Consider the following 14,999-nt stretch of genomic DNA (forward strand, 5'->3'; position numbering starts at 1 on the left):
CAATTCTTTCTTACATGATAGTATACATGTTTCAATGCCATTCTCCCAAATCATCCCACCCTCTCCCTCTCTCACAGAGTCTAAAATTCTGTTCTATACATCTGTGTCTCTTTTGTTGTCTCGCATACAGGGTTATCATTACCATCTTTCTAAACTCCATATATATGTGCTAGTATATTGTATTGGTGTTTTTCTGTCTGGCTTACTGCTTCTTGACCTGCAGACAGATTTCCCAGGAAGCAGGTAAGGTGGTCTGGTATTTCATCTCTTTAGGAATGTTCTGCAGTATGTTGTGATCCACACAGTCAAAGGCTTTAGTTTAGTCAACAAATCAGATGTTTCTCTGGGATTATCTTGTTTTTTTTTTTTTTTTTTCCTATGATACAACAGATGTTGACAATTTGATCTCTTGTTCCTCTGCCTTTTCTAAATCCAGCTTGAACATCTGGAAGTTCTCGGTTCACATACATGTTGAAACTTAGCTTGGAAAATTTTGAGCATACTTTGCTAGTGTGTGAGATGAGCACAATTGTCCCATAGTATGAGCATTCTTTGGCATTGCCTTTCTTTGGGATTGGAAAGAAAATTTACATTTTCCAGTCTTGTGGCCATTGTTGAATTTTCCAAATTTGCTGGCATACTAAATGAAGTGCTTTCACAGCATCATCTTTTAGGATTAGAAATAGCTCAACTGAAATTCCATCATCACCACTAGTTTTGTTCACAGTGATGCTTCTTAAGGCCCACTTGACTTCACACTCCAGTATGTCTGGCTCTAGGTGAGTAATCTCACCATCATAGTTATCTGAGTCATGAAGATCTTTTTTGTAGAGTTCTTTTGTGTATTCTTGCCACCTCTTCTTAACATTGTCTCCTTCTGTAAGGTCCATGCCGTTTCTGTCTTTTATTGTGCCCATCTTTGCATGAAATATCCTCTTGGTATCTCTAATTTTCTTGAAGAGATCTCTAGTCTTTCCCATTCTATTGTTTTCCTCTATGTCTTTGCACTTCCCACTTGTGTGGAGCTTCTTAAACACTGTAAATTTATGTCCTACATTTACAAACTACATTTTGTAAGATCTTAGTTGTCTGAAGCTACTATGAATGATTCATTTAAAGTATACTGACCTAGGAGTTGGTGATGGACAGGGAGGCCTGCTGTGCTGCATTCCATGGGGTCTCAAAGAGTCGGATACAACTGAGCGACTGAACTGAACTGAACTGACCTTGGTATTACTGCAAACAGGGAGACAGAGTGGTGTTAATTTCATTCACTAGTGAATTAATGGCTTCTATTGCCATTTGGGATAATCTAGAACCATGTGAAAGCATAGTTTACCTGAAAAAGTCTATCATCTATTTTTGAATAATTTAACTGATTATCAGAAGGTGGGATTATGGAAGAACTATTTTGATATTTTAACACTTAAGTTCTACCATCCAAGCCTGAAGAGAATGGCAGGACATACTTAAAGTGATGAAAGAGAAAAACCTACAACCTAGATTACAGTATCCAGCAAGGATCTGATTCAAATATGAAGGAGAAATTAAAAGATTTACAGGCAAGCAAAAGCTGAGAGCATTCATCACTCCCAAACCAGCTGTACAACAAATGCTAAAGGATCTTCTCTAGACAGGAAAGACAGAAGAGGTGTATAAACTCGAACCCAAAACAACAAAGTAAATGGCACTGGGATGATACTTATCAATAATTACAGACTGGCTGAATGGATGCAAAAGCAAACCCCCTATAAATGCTGTCTAAAAGAGCCCCACCTCAAACCTAGGGTCACATACAGACTGAAAGTGAAAGGCTGGAAAAAGATATTTCACGCAAATGGAGACCAAAAGAAATCAGAAGTAGTAATACTCATACCAGAAAAAAAAATAACTTTGAAATGAAGGCTGTGAAAAGAAACAAAGAAGGAAACTACATAATGACAAAAGGATCAGTCTTAGAAGAAGATATAACAATTATAAATATATAAGCACCCAACATAGATGCACTGCAGTATGTAAGGCAAATGCTAACAACTATGAAAGGAGAAATTAACAATAACACAATAATAGTGGGAAACTTTAATATTCCACTCATATCTAAGGATAGATCAACTAAACAGAAAATTAGCAAGGAAACACAAACTTTAAATTATACAATGGACCAGTTAGACCTAATTGATATCTATAGGACAGTTCACCACAAAACAATGAATTTTGCCTTTTTCTCAAGTGCACATGGAACCTTCTCCAGTATAGATCACATCCTGGTTCATAAATCTAGCCCTGATAAATTAAAAAAAAAAAAAACACTGAAATCACCTCAAGCATCTTTTCTGATCACAAGATTAGATGTCAACTACAGGAAAAAATATATATATATATATTAAAAATGCAAATATATGGAGGCTAAACAACACACTGCTGAATAACCAACAAATCACAGAAGAAATCAAGAAAGAAAGAAAAATCTGCATAAAACGAATGAAAATGAAAACACAACAACCCAAAACCCCTGGGATTCAGTAGAAAACAGTGCTAAGGGGAAGGTTCATAGCAATACAAGGCTACCTCAAGAAACAGGAAAGAAATCAAATAAATGACCTAACTCTGCACCTAAAGCAACTACAAAAAGAAGAAATGAAGAACCCCAGGGTTAGTAGAAGAAAAGAAAAAATAATTATTAGGGCAGAAATAAATGCAAAAGAAACAAAGGAGATCATAGCAAAAATCAACAAAACTAAAAACTGGTTATTTGAAAAGATAAACAAAATAGACAAAACATTCGCCAGATTCATAAAAAAAAAAAAAGAGAGAGAGAGAGAAGAATCAAGTCAACAAAATTAGAAATGAAAATGGAGAGATCACAACAGAAAATACAGAAATACAAAGGATCGTAAGAGACTACTATCAGAAACCATATGCCAATAAAATGGACAATCAATGTGATACACCACATTAACAAATTGAAAGATAAAAACCATATGATGATTTCAATAGATGCAGAGAAAGCCTTTGACAAAATTCAACATCCATTTATGATAAAAAAAAAAAACCTCCAGAAAGCAGGAAAAGAAGGAACTTACCTCAACATAATAAAAACCATATATGATAAGCCCACAGCAAACATTATCCTCAAAGGTGAAAAACTGAAAGCATTTCCCCTAAAGTCAGGAACAAGACAGGGTGCCCACTCTCACCACTACTATTCAACATAGTTTTCGACGTTTTAGCCATAGCAATCAGAGCAGAAAAAGACATAAAAGGAATCCAGATTGGAAAAGAAAAAGTAAAACTCTCACTGTTTGTAGATGACATGATCCTCTATATAGAAAACCCTAAAGACTCCACCAGAAATTTACTAGAGCTAATCAATAAATATAGTAAAGTTGCAGGATATAAAATCAACACACAGAAATCCCTTGAATTTCTACACACTAACAATGAGAAAACAGAAAGAGTAATTAAGGAAACAATTCCTTTCACCATTGCAACAAAAAGAATAAAATACTTAGGAATAAATCTATCTAAAGAAACAAAAGATGTATATATAGAAAACTATAAAATACTGATGAAAGAAATCAAAGATGACACAAATAGATGAAGAAGTATACCATGTTCATGGACCAGAAGAATCAGTATAGTGAAAATGAGTATAATACCCAAAGCAATCTATAGATTCAATGCAATCCCTATCAAGCTACCAATGGTATTTTTCAGATAACTAGAACAAATAATTTCACAATTTGTAAGGAAATACAAAAAACCTCGAATAGCCAAAGCAATCTTGAGAAAGAATGGAACTGGAGGAATCAACCTACTTGACTTCAGGCTATACTACAAAGCTACAGTCATCAAGACCATATGTTACTGGTACAAAGACAGAAATATAGATCAATGGAACAAAATCGAAAGCCCATAGATAAATCCACACACCTATGGACACCTTATCTTTGACAAAGGAGGCAAGAGTAAAGAATGGAGAAAAGACAATCTCTTTAACAAGTGGTGCTGGGAAAACTCGTCAACCAATTGTATAAGAATGAAAGTAGAACACTTTGTAATGTCACACAAAAAAATAAACTCAAAATGCAATAAAGATCTAAATATAAGACCAGAAACTCTAAAACTCCTAGAGGAGAACATATGTAAAACAGTCTCTGATGTAAATCATACAGGATCATCCATGACCCACCTCCCAGAGTAATGGAAATAAAAGCAAAAATAAACAAATGGGATCTGATTAAACTTAAAAGCTTTTGCACAACTAATGAAACTATGAGGAATGTAAAAAGACAGCCTTCAGAATGGGAGAAAATAATAGCAAATGAAGTGAGTGACAAATAATTAATCTCAAAAATATACAAGCAGCTCTTGTACCTCAATTCCAGAAAAATAAGCGACCAAATCAAAAAATGGGCCAAAAGACTAAACAGACATTTCTCCAAAGAAGACATTCAGGTGGCTGACAAACATATGAAAAGATACTCAACATCTTTCATTACCAGAGAAATGCAAATCAAAACCACAATGAAGTACCATCTCACGCTGGTCAGAATGGCTGCTATCAATAAGTCTACAAACAGTAAATGCTGGAGAGGGTATGGAGAAAAGGGAACCCTCTTACACTGTTGGTGGGAAAGCAAACTAGTACAGCCACCATGGAGAATAGTGTGGAGATTCTTTAAAAAACTAGAAATAGAACTATCATCTGACCCAGCAATCCCACTGCTGGGCATGCACACTGAGGAAACCACAATTGAAAGAGACACATGTACCCCAATGTTCATTGCAGCACTGTTTACAATAGCCAGGACATGGAAGCAACCTAGATTTCCATTAGCAGATGAATGGATAAGAAAGCTGTGGTACATACACACAATGGAATATTACTCACGTCTTAAAAGAGTGCATTTGAATCAGTTCTAATGAGGTGGATGAAACTGGAGCCTATTATACAGAGTGAAGTAAGTCAGAAAGAAAAACACCAATACAGCATATCATTGCATATATATGGAATTTAGAAAGATGGTAACCATGATCTTATATGCGAGACAACAAAAAAGACACAGATGTAAAAATAGAATTTTGGACTGTGGGAGAAGGCGAGGGTGGGATGATTTGAGAGAATAGCATGAAACATGTATATTATCACATGTGAAATAGATCACCAGTCCAGGTTTGGGAAAAAAAAAAAAAAGATGGGATTGCTATTTTCTTCCTTTTGTCTATTCCCCTTTCCTTCTTTTGGCTCATCAAAGCAGGAGTCCTCAATCTCCACAATCTAATGCCTGATGATCTGAGGTATAACTTATGTAATAATAATAGAAAATAGGTGCATAATAAATGTAATGTGCTTGAATCATCCCCAAACCGTCCCCCACTCCTCACAGAGGAAAAATTGTCCGCCATGAAACTGGGTCCTGGTGTCAAAACGGTTGGAAACTGCTGTTTTAAAGAGTGTAGTATGTTTTGTAATTTTACTGAAATTTGTACAAAAACTCCTCTTTTCTCCTTATTTATTATTCCTTCATTCAGCAAATACTTGCTGAGCATCTTCTCTGTACCATATAAGGGTCTCCCAGTCACTACTCCGTGTATGGAAAATAATTTTGTCAGTAAGTGGAAGGTATTTTTTTCTGTACTTTCTGGGCAATTCAGGGAAGAGAAACTCTGCACTGCCAGTAACTTTCCTAATTAGAATGAAGTGTATCAAGATATCTGCCTAATATGTCCAAAAGTTTATGAGAATCCAAGTTTTAGTTTAGATTTGTTGCTAATAGTAATAATAATTTTCTGTTAATAATAATCTTGCCTGATTATTATAGAGAAATGGAAAATAATGAAAAGTAAGATTAAATATTAATAGTTCTCACAATCCTATCTTCCAGATATGGTTGTCTAGATGAACATATTTGATGTTGATACGGGTAAATGATAATAATATTGGGTTGACCCAAAGGTTTATTCAAGTTTTTCCATAAGATAGTATGAACAAACAAACTTTGGGCCAACTCAATATATTTGTTTTGTAATATTATTTTTAAAAATCTTCTTACATGTAGAATTATGAACATTTCTCCAGATAAGTTTAATTGCAGGATATTTTCAGGACATATAATTTATCTAACATTTCTCACATTGGATACAATTCATTTTTAATTTGTGCTATGATGATGTCACTGCAGATAGACTGTATATACATTCATGATTCTGTTCTTAAAATTGCTATAAACTAAACTAAAATAATTTATTTTAAAAAAAGAAATAATAAATGTACACCTCTGAATTCTGCTGGGCACAATACTCTGAGGTACTAGAATAACCAGAAGGTAACATTTTACTTTTGGATAAGGCAAGATCTGGTGCCTTCTCCCCTCTATTCCTAGAGTGCTTTCCCAGGACACACTTAGACATAAACTAATATAGTGAACATTTATTGCCTCTAAGTCTTTGTATATACTCTGTCTGAAAACTCATTTCTCCTTCCACTCCTTTTACTAATTTGCACTGCCCTCAGTTCTAGTTCACATTTAACCGATAGCAATGATACCAACAACAACAAAAATCCTTCTTTGACTGTCTCCAGTTGCCCTGTTACTGTAAGTCCATGCTGGCTGTATTTCCTATGTGCTTCCTTTTATTGCATCATAGCCCTACCCATATAATTTTACAATCATCTGTTGCTATCCCTTATTAGACCATAATTTCATTGAAAATAAAAGCATATCTGTTTTGATAACTGCTATATCCCCCAGTAATCCTAAAGGAAATCAACCCTGAATATTCATTGGAAGACCTGATGCTAAAGCTGAAGCTCCAATACTTTGGTCACCTGATGCTAAGAACTGACTTATTGGAAAAGATCCTGATGCTGGGAAAGATTGAAGGCAAAAGAAGAAGGGGGAAGCAGAGGATAAGATGGTTAGATTGCATCACTGACTCAATCGACATGAGTTTGAGCAAACTCCAAAAGATAATGAAGGACAGAGGAGCCTGGGGTGCTGCAGTCCACAGGGTCACAGACACAACTTTTCAAATGAACAACAACAACAAAAAGGATGAAAGAATGAATGAACAAACAAATAATTCCATATATCAGTGACTGCTTTGTGTGTGATATGATTTGAATGATGCTAGGACAAATCTCTTCCCTAAAATAATCCCCTCAGATATTTTCTTGAGATCTGATTTTTCCTTATTTACAATTCAAACTTATTTAGATTATAGAGACTGTTTTTTTATTCCAGTAGTTCTTTTATTATTATGAAAATATATCTGGGTAAGAGTAATATGTTAACACACTCTGCTTCCACCTAAGAGAAAGTATGAGTCTCAAGCTATGGCACACACAAGATTCTAAGGCAGCATTGTCCTGTGGATGCTAGCAATGTTTGTAATGATAGCAATGTTGTTAGTACAACTGAGAAACTGAATCTTGAATTTTATTAAAGTTTAATTAAATTTAATTTAAATTAAAACTTTTTTTTTTGCTTTGTTAAATACTGTAGCTACTGTATTGCACAGTGCAATTCTAGAATAAAACACCAAACGGATGAAAAGAGTAAATGGTATGCAATATGAAAGCTTCAAAGATCACTCTGTAAGGGTCACAAGTCCAGTCCTGGTTCAGGAACAATTTGAGTTGATTAACACCTGAAAACAACAAAACCAGAAAGGAACCACAGCATACGTAGCTAACGCTGTGAATAGAGAATAATACCATTATTTCAGCATCTTCTTATTTAAGAAGCATTTAAGGTTGACTAAATCCAGAAAGAATGACTACACTACATTTTCTTAAAGACTGAAATCCCACCACAATGCACACAAATCTAACTGTTCATGTCATTCAATTTAAGTTAATTAAAATCAGAACCTCAAATCTATTGGAGTATTTTTTCTTTTAAATATAATTCATCTTTCTACTTGTCCTTGTTTTTAGCATTTTTAATGTTGTTGAATCATGGCGTGCTGCCATTTTCCATAATACTTAATGGCACATGATGACTTTGCAACCAGAAACACAGACCATTTAGGAGGCATTTAATGAATGGAACAGTCACTGGAATCAATAAATGCACTGGTTCATTTCTAAGTTTAAGATAAATCTTTCATGTGTGCAAATAAACTTATTTAATAACTTTACTTTTTAATATTGGTGCAGAAGCTTGAGATAAATATGCAAATTATGATGTTTTTTGACTTCTATAATTTGGCATCATTACATGTCCATAATTTATGACTAAATGCTCATGAATTATTTCATTTTTGCTGGCTGCCAAATGTTTGGTTGAAAACTGTAAACTTATAAAAGTTGAAAGCAGTAATGAATTCAAATAAAATGAACTGAAACAAAAGCCATTCCTACACTGATACATTTTAAAGATTAGTTTTAGCATTTATATGGCTACTTCTGATATATAATCTTTTTACATAAGCATCAGAGTAATTTGCCTGTTCTACCTAGATAATTATTACAGATTTGTAATAATCTGAACTACCAACTGATGTAATAACTTCAGTCAAATAACCAGTCAGTTAAGTGGAGAAAGAAAACATCATTAAACCAATAGTTTCACTCTAATGACTGAGTGATAGAATTTACCAGTCATTTGAGTCAGACATTTTTCTCTAGACATCTGAGATAGAGTAGACTTTGTGTCATTTCTTTTGATAAAAAGAGCAAAGCTGATCTGGAACAATTTTTATTAGTGATTATATAAAGTTGGTGATGGACAAGGAAGAGTGGCATGCTGCAGTCCATGGGGTCACAAAGAGTCAGACATGACTGAGAGACTGAACTGACTGAATGACTGATACATATACATATTAATTCATATATATATAATTTATTCATGTTAATTGCATTAAAATCTGACTTGAAATTGTAGCCATGGCAGAAGTGTATAAAAATGAACATAGCTGTATGATGCTGAAAGTGTGGATTTTCATATCTGATACAGAATTTTAGGTTTAGGGCTTTTTACTATATTTTTTTGGTAAATCAATCAACATGACCTATTTTTTCAGTGCAAGATCAGTCGAAAATTCAGAAATATTTGCTTTTCCTGTCATGCTAACATGTTGAGGAACTGAGCTGTTCAGTTAATAAAGTATTGTGTTTGGAAAACTTTTCATTTCCCTCTTGTCTCTGGGACCTTGTAGATGTAGACTAAAGCCAAATAGACTGACATAAAGAAGTAAAATGAGTATCTTGTTGCTCTTTAGTCACCAAGTAGTGTCCAATTTTTCTCGACCCCATGGATTGCAGCACACCAGGTTTCCATGTGCGTCACCATCTCCCAGAGTTTGCCCAAGTTCATGTCCATTGAATCAGTGATGCCATCCAACCATCTCATCCTCTGTCACCCTCTTCTTCTGCCTTCAATCTTTCCAAGAATCAGGGTCTTTTCCAATGAGTTGGCTCTTCACATCAGGTGGCCAAAGTATTGGAGCTTCAGCTTCAGCATCAGTCCTTCCAATGAATATTCATGTTTGATTTTCTTTAGGATTGACTGGCTTGATCTCCTTGCAGTCCAAGATATATATATGCCATAATCTAGACATATCTTTGAACATACATCTCAACAATTCTATATTCTAAACAGCAATAATAACAATTATTTTAATACATGTATAATTCATGCCTTGTCAGCTGGTCATGTTTCAGTCTGGCAGAAGCCTATTACCTATCACTGTTTAGCATTTTGTGACTTGTAAGCACTGATCTATGAAATTCTGCTTCCAATATTATCACCTCCTTATATTTGACTTCTTCATATTTAGTAAATCAATACTTTACCATCACCATGACTAAATTCCCTTTAAATCCATATTTTCTCAGATAACACTCCATTTCTGGTTTCATTTGCTTGTGTACTTATTTTAGAAGCCATAGTCTTACATTTGAGTAATATTTTGCACAGCATCTTAGGATTCTTAGCCCCTTTGGCTCTCTGGATATCTGCTGCATACAACCCTAAACTCTGAAAAAGTCTCAATGCCTGTTTTTCTGCACATTTGTGTATAGGCTGCTGAGCATTGCTGAAGAAAGTCAAGAAGCTAATGATTAGGTTTACCTTAATGTAGTTCTTGACTGTTGCTCAAAAAATATTTTCTTTATTTCTTTTCTTGATGCTCTTCTCTAATCTGTACAATAGCTATTCTAAATCATTTCCATGTTCCTTAAGCTTTCAGACACAATTCTACATCTTCACTCAGGAAATAACTTAATTTCTTATTTATTGAGGGAAAAAAATAAAAAAATAAACCACGTTGCATGAACTCTCTTCTTGTCTCCTCCTCCATCTCAAAGCTTCTCTGGATCGTCCTTCATTATTTTTTCCCATTATTTTTTCTGTAAGGGAAACATGTCCCTCTTCCTTCCCAGGATTAATCTGTTTGTCCTCTCCTTGTTTCATCTATTATTCCCTTCTCTCTTACATCAGTAGCATTTTCCTATCCCCACTAATATAGTCCAACTAGGAAAAGCCAAACAGAAATAATGAATCTAACAAAGACTTTTTCTTATTCACTGAATATTATGGCATATATCCAGTTTTCTGTCCACGACCAAATATCTCAAAAATATAATCTGTAGTCACTTCTCCTATTTAGCACCATCTACTTTTCAATCCATTTAGAGTCAGGCTGCCTCTCTTCCACCCTCTATTGAAACTGGGTTTTGAAAGTTCCTGATGACTTCTTAACTGCAAAATTTCAGTCTTTTCTTAGACCTTACTCTTCTTAACCTCTCCATAGCATTTAATGCAGTACATTTCACTAACTCCTTTTTATTGAAATTATCGGCTCTCTTGGCTTGCAAGATTCCGCAGCCTTCTGAATTCTCCTACTGGTTTGGTCATTTGTCTCTGTCTTTTCTGCTGAGTCATTTCTTCTCTTCAATAATAATCTCCACTCTAATGATTTCATCCATGTGTATTATTTCAAATAATGTCTCTGTTCAAATGATTTTCCCTAATCTATATCTTCAATAACAATTTCCTTCTTCAGTTCTCAGAATCACAGTTTCAAATGCTGAATTAATATTTAAATGTTTTCACTTAGATAAATGCTAATGCATAAAATTAAAAATATCCATAATTTCACTTATTTTAGGCATCTTCAGACTTTATGTATTTATATTTCCATCCTTAAAATTATCACTCTCCTTCAACTCACTATTGTTGTTGTTCAGTCACTAAGTCATGTTCAATTATTTGCAACCCTATGGACCACAGCATACCAGGCTTCTCTGTCCTTTACTATCTCCTGGACTTTGCTCTAAATCATGTCCATTGAGTTGATGATGCTATCCAACCATCTAATCATCTGTCATCCCCTTCTCCTCCTGACCTCAATCTTTCCAAGCTTCAAGGTCTTTTCCAAGGAACTTGTTCTTTGCATCAGGTAGCCAAAGTATCGGAGCTTCAACATCAGCATTAGTCCTTCCAGTGAATATTTAGGGTTGATTTCCTTTAAGATTTACTGGTCTGATCTCCTTGCTGTCCAAGGGACTCTCAAGAGTCTTGTTCAACACCCCAATTTAAAAGCATCAGTTCTTCAGAGCTCAGGCTTCTTTAAGGTCCAACTCTTACATCTGTAAATGACTACTGGAAAAACCATAGCTTTATTATATGGACCTTAGTCAGCAAAGGTGATGTTGACAAACCTATATACTTGATGAAAATTTCATATTGATTCTCTCTCTGAAGTCTCTGTTTCTCTATCCTCCTCTCTTATTTTCACCCTTACTACTACTATTCCTATTTAGCTTTCTGATTCCTCACACCTATATTGTTCCAATACTTCAGTCATGTCACCTCTAGTGTGTCCTCACTCCAACAAAAGCAAAGCTACAGCCATTTTGTTCAGGAGCATGAAATAGCTTTTGTGGTTCCTCCTTACCAAACAAATGAAATCCAACTTCCTTAGCCTGGTATGGAAGTTCTTGTAGTCTGATTTTACTCTACATCTTCTAATTTTATTCCAAACCACTCCCCTTCCACACACTCTATGCTACAACTAAACTAGACTGCATGCCATTCCACATATCAAATACTACATTTTTGCCTATGTTGTTTAATCCTTTGGAAAAGCCCTTTCCACATTATTGTTCTTTGAAATCCTGAACACTTCCAAGGTTCACATAAAGTTCCCTTTCTTCTGTTTCTCTTTGGCAAGAAGTGGTTGCTACTTTACCTGGGGCCCAGAATGTTATTTTTATCCCTCTTACTGCATATGTCTCATATTGCCAAGATAGCAACATATATATATATATATATATATATATATATATATATATATATATATATATATATGAGTGGCCCTGCTACTCAATCTTTAGTTCCATGAATACAGGAGTTTAGGCTTATCTATTCTTATCCATCTGTAACACCTAACACAATACTGAATACCTAGTAACGGCTCCAAAAATGTGTAAAATAGATGCCTAATTACAAGTGGATTGAATATTGGAATTTAGAGCTTTCCTCTGCAGAGCTTCAAACACTTCGTGGACATTATCTCACATCTTGAAAACATTCTTGGGAACAAAACAAAGAACAGTTACTATTATCTCTGTGAAGGTCTAAAGTGGCAAAGCAGTTTACTACAGTTGATAGCATAGATACAAATCTAAAGTGCCTGACTACTTAGACAAGTGTTCTATCCCCTCGACCATGCTTGCTCTCAAATTAAATTAGTGCAGATTAATTTAGAAGTAAATTTCCATCTACTTTGTTTATCCAACAGTTAGCTTTAATAACCACATTTCCCTGGGTGGATTGCTGCCTAGAAGTCTAAATTGCTTCACTTCTCCCTCTATCCTCTGCCCATCGGTAGTTATCACTCCTTTCTGTCACTTGTGTGGAAATGCTCTCTGGTTGATATCCTTTCTTCTGGCTGTTTTAGTTTCGATGCACCAGCAGTCAAGAGTCTTGGTCAGTTTCTTTTTTTGTGGTCATTCCTTGAGTGATCTAAATTTACCTGCACTAAATTTTACATAACATGGGTGGCCTCACATATTGGAGGCAGAAATGGCTGCAGCTGAAGGGAGGAGAAGGGAGGATAATGACTCTATTTTCTACAGAAAGAGATGAGATCATTTTTTAAAGATGTCATTTCCTTTTAAACACAGAAGGTTGTTAGACTCCCCATTATGTCCTTTTATCATCCAAGGTCATGGAAAGAGTAGGAAGAAGTTACTTCCTGGGACGATAGAGAAACCTGAGCTGTCAGACATCATTTAGGCATAAAGATCATGGAGTACTTTGCTAACCACTAGTGTAACCAAAATGTCCGTGGCCTGGATCATGATAAACATTCCACTATGGCAGCACAATACATCAACTTTAGATATAGCAATAAAAAAAAAAGGAGTTGGAGGGGAATAGTCATTACTTGACTTGCCCAGTCTTAAGCACACAGTTTGAGTGTGTCTATTAGTAATGGTCAGATAGATTTGTGTGTGTGTGTGAGTGTGTGTGTTTAAGACATAATTCCTGCCAGCAGAATTATCTGGATCTGATGACCCAGACAGTACTTCCACAATCCCAAGGACCACCTGAAAAGCAAATGATATTTAAATCATGTTTTTGTTTTGTTTGCCAAAATCAAATCACTGTTAATGGTATTTCTCTTAATTTGATTGTTCTGAGAATACACTTTGAAATGCTATTAGTTCTTATGAATTTGGAGCTGTCAGGATTCCAGCTTTTCCTACAAAGAAAGTAGCTGCACCTACTTGCACTTCTAATTTATGATAGATGTTTGGAGGGCTTACAGGAAGCTTCCACCTCTGGAGAATTAACTCACATCTAATTCCCACTGTTGTGTATGGCAACTTTACATGTAAAATAATTTATTATTTATTTTAACCAAAATGTAATTATGCATTCAATTTGTAATGTCCTCCACTTCTGCCTGAATCCAGTAAGCTGTGTTATATAAATAAGAATCACTAATAACCTGACACATAAAAATATGTTTTAGGTAATGATGAACATTAAAATGCATGAATTATTTCAACAGAAGCATATGAACTTGTGGAGAAGGCAATGGCATCCCACTCCAATACTCTTGTATGGAAAATCCCATGGATGGAAGAGCCTGGTAGGCTGCAGTCCATGGGGTCGCTGAGGGTCAGACACGACTGAGCGACTTCACTTTCACTTTTGACTTTCATGCATTGGAGAAGGAAATGGCCAGCCATTCCAGTGTTCTTGCCTGGAGAATCCCAGGAACGGGGGAGCCTCCTGGGCTGCTGTCTATGGGGTCGCACAGAGTCGGACACGACTGAAGTGACTTAGCAGCATATGAACTTGTAGGAATATAATGGGGCAAACAGCTCATTGTGTTTGTCTTCTTTTTTTTAAACCCTCATTTGTATCTCAAAATCCAACTTCAACTGAGGATTTCTAGTGAAATTTCTCATGGGGAGACTGGCAAATGTAATATAAGAAAAGTGACTAAAGTGATTAAATAATATAGTGTAACATTAAGTGCTTTATGTGACTTCAACTCAAATAAAATTTCAGGAGGATATTCACTCAATGAGGATATAAAACTGCTTATTAATTTAAGAAAAGGTAAGTTGGCCTGCTGCAGTCCATGGGGTCACAAAGAGTCAGACATGACTGAGCAACTGAACTGAACTGAACTAAAGTTGTTAAAGAATAATAGATTCACTGGTAATGAAACAGATCAAATAAGAGTAATCATTTTTATTCAGTGGCATGAAAATTATCCAAGGGGATAATTGTGAACGTAATGAAAATAAAAGCAGAGCTGAAATTGGCATGTAAATAATAATAATAAAAAGTGGCTGATTTTGCCAAAGTACTGTCAACTGATAGATTGCACAGCACCATAATTATCAAAACTGACATATGTAAAATGATTGTAAATTAATGGTTTGTAGAACAAAGTCATATGTTATAGATTTTTACTAGGTAGATACATAATCACAGAGAAAAAAAGACCTTTAAACAATGTAAAAT

The sequence above is a fragment of the Ovis canadensis genome, chromosome X (assembly GCF_042477335.2).
Source record: "Ovis canadensis isolate MfBH-ARS-UI-01 breed Bighorn chromosome X, ARS-UI_OviCan_v2, whole genome shotgun sequence".
Lineage (NCBI taxonomy): Eukaryota > Metazoa > Chordata > Mammalia > Artiodactyla > Bovidae > Ovis > Ovis canadensis.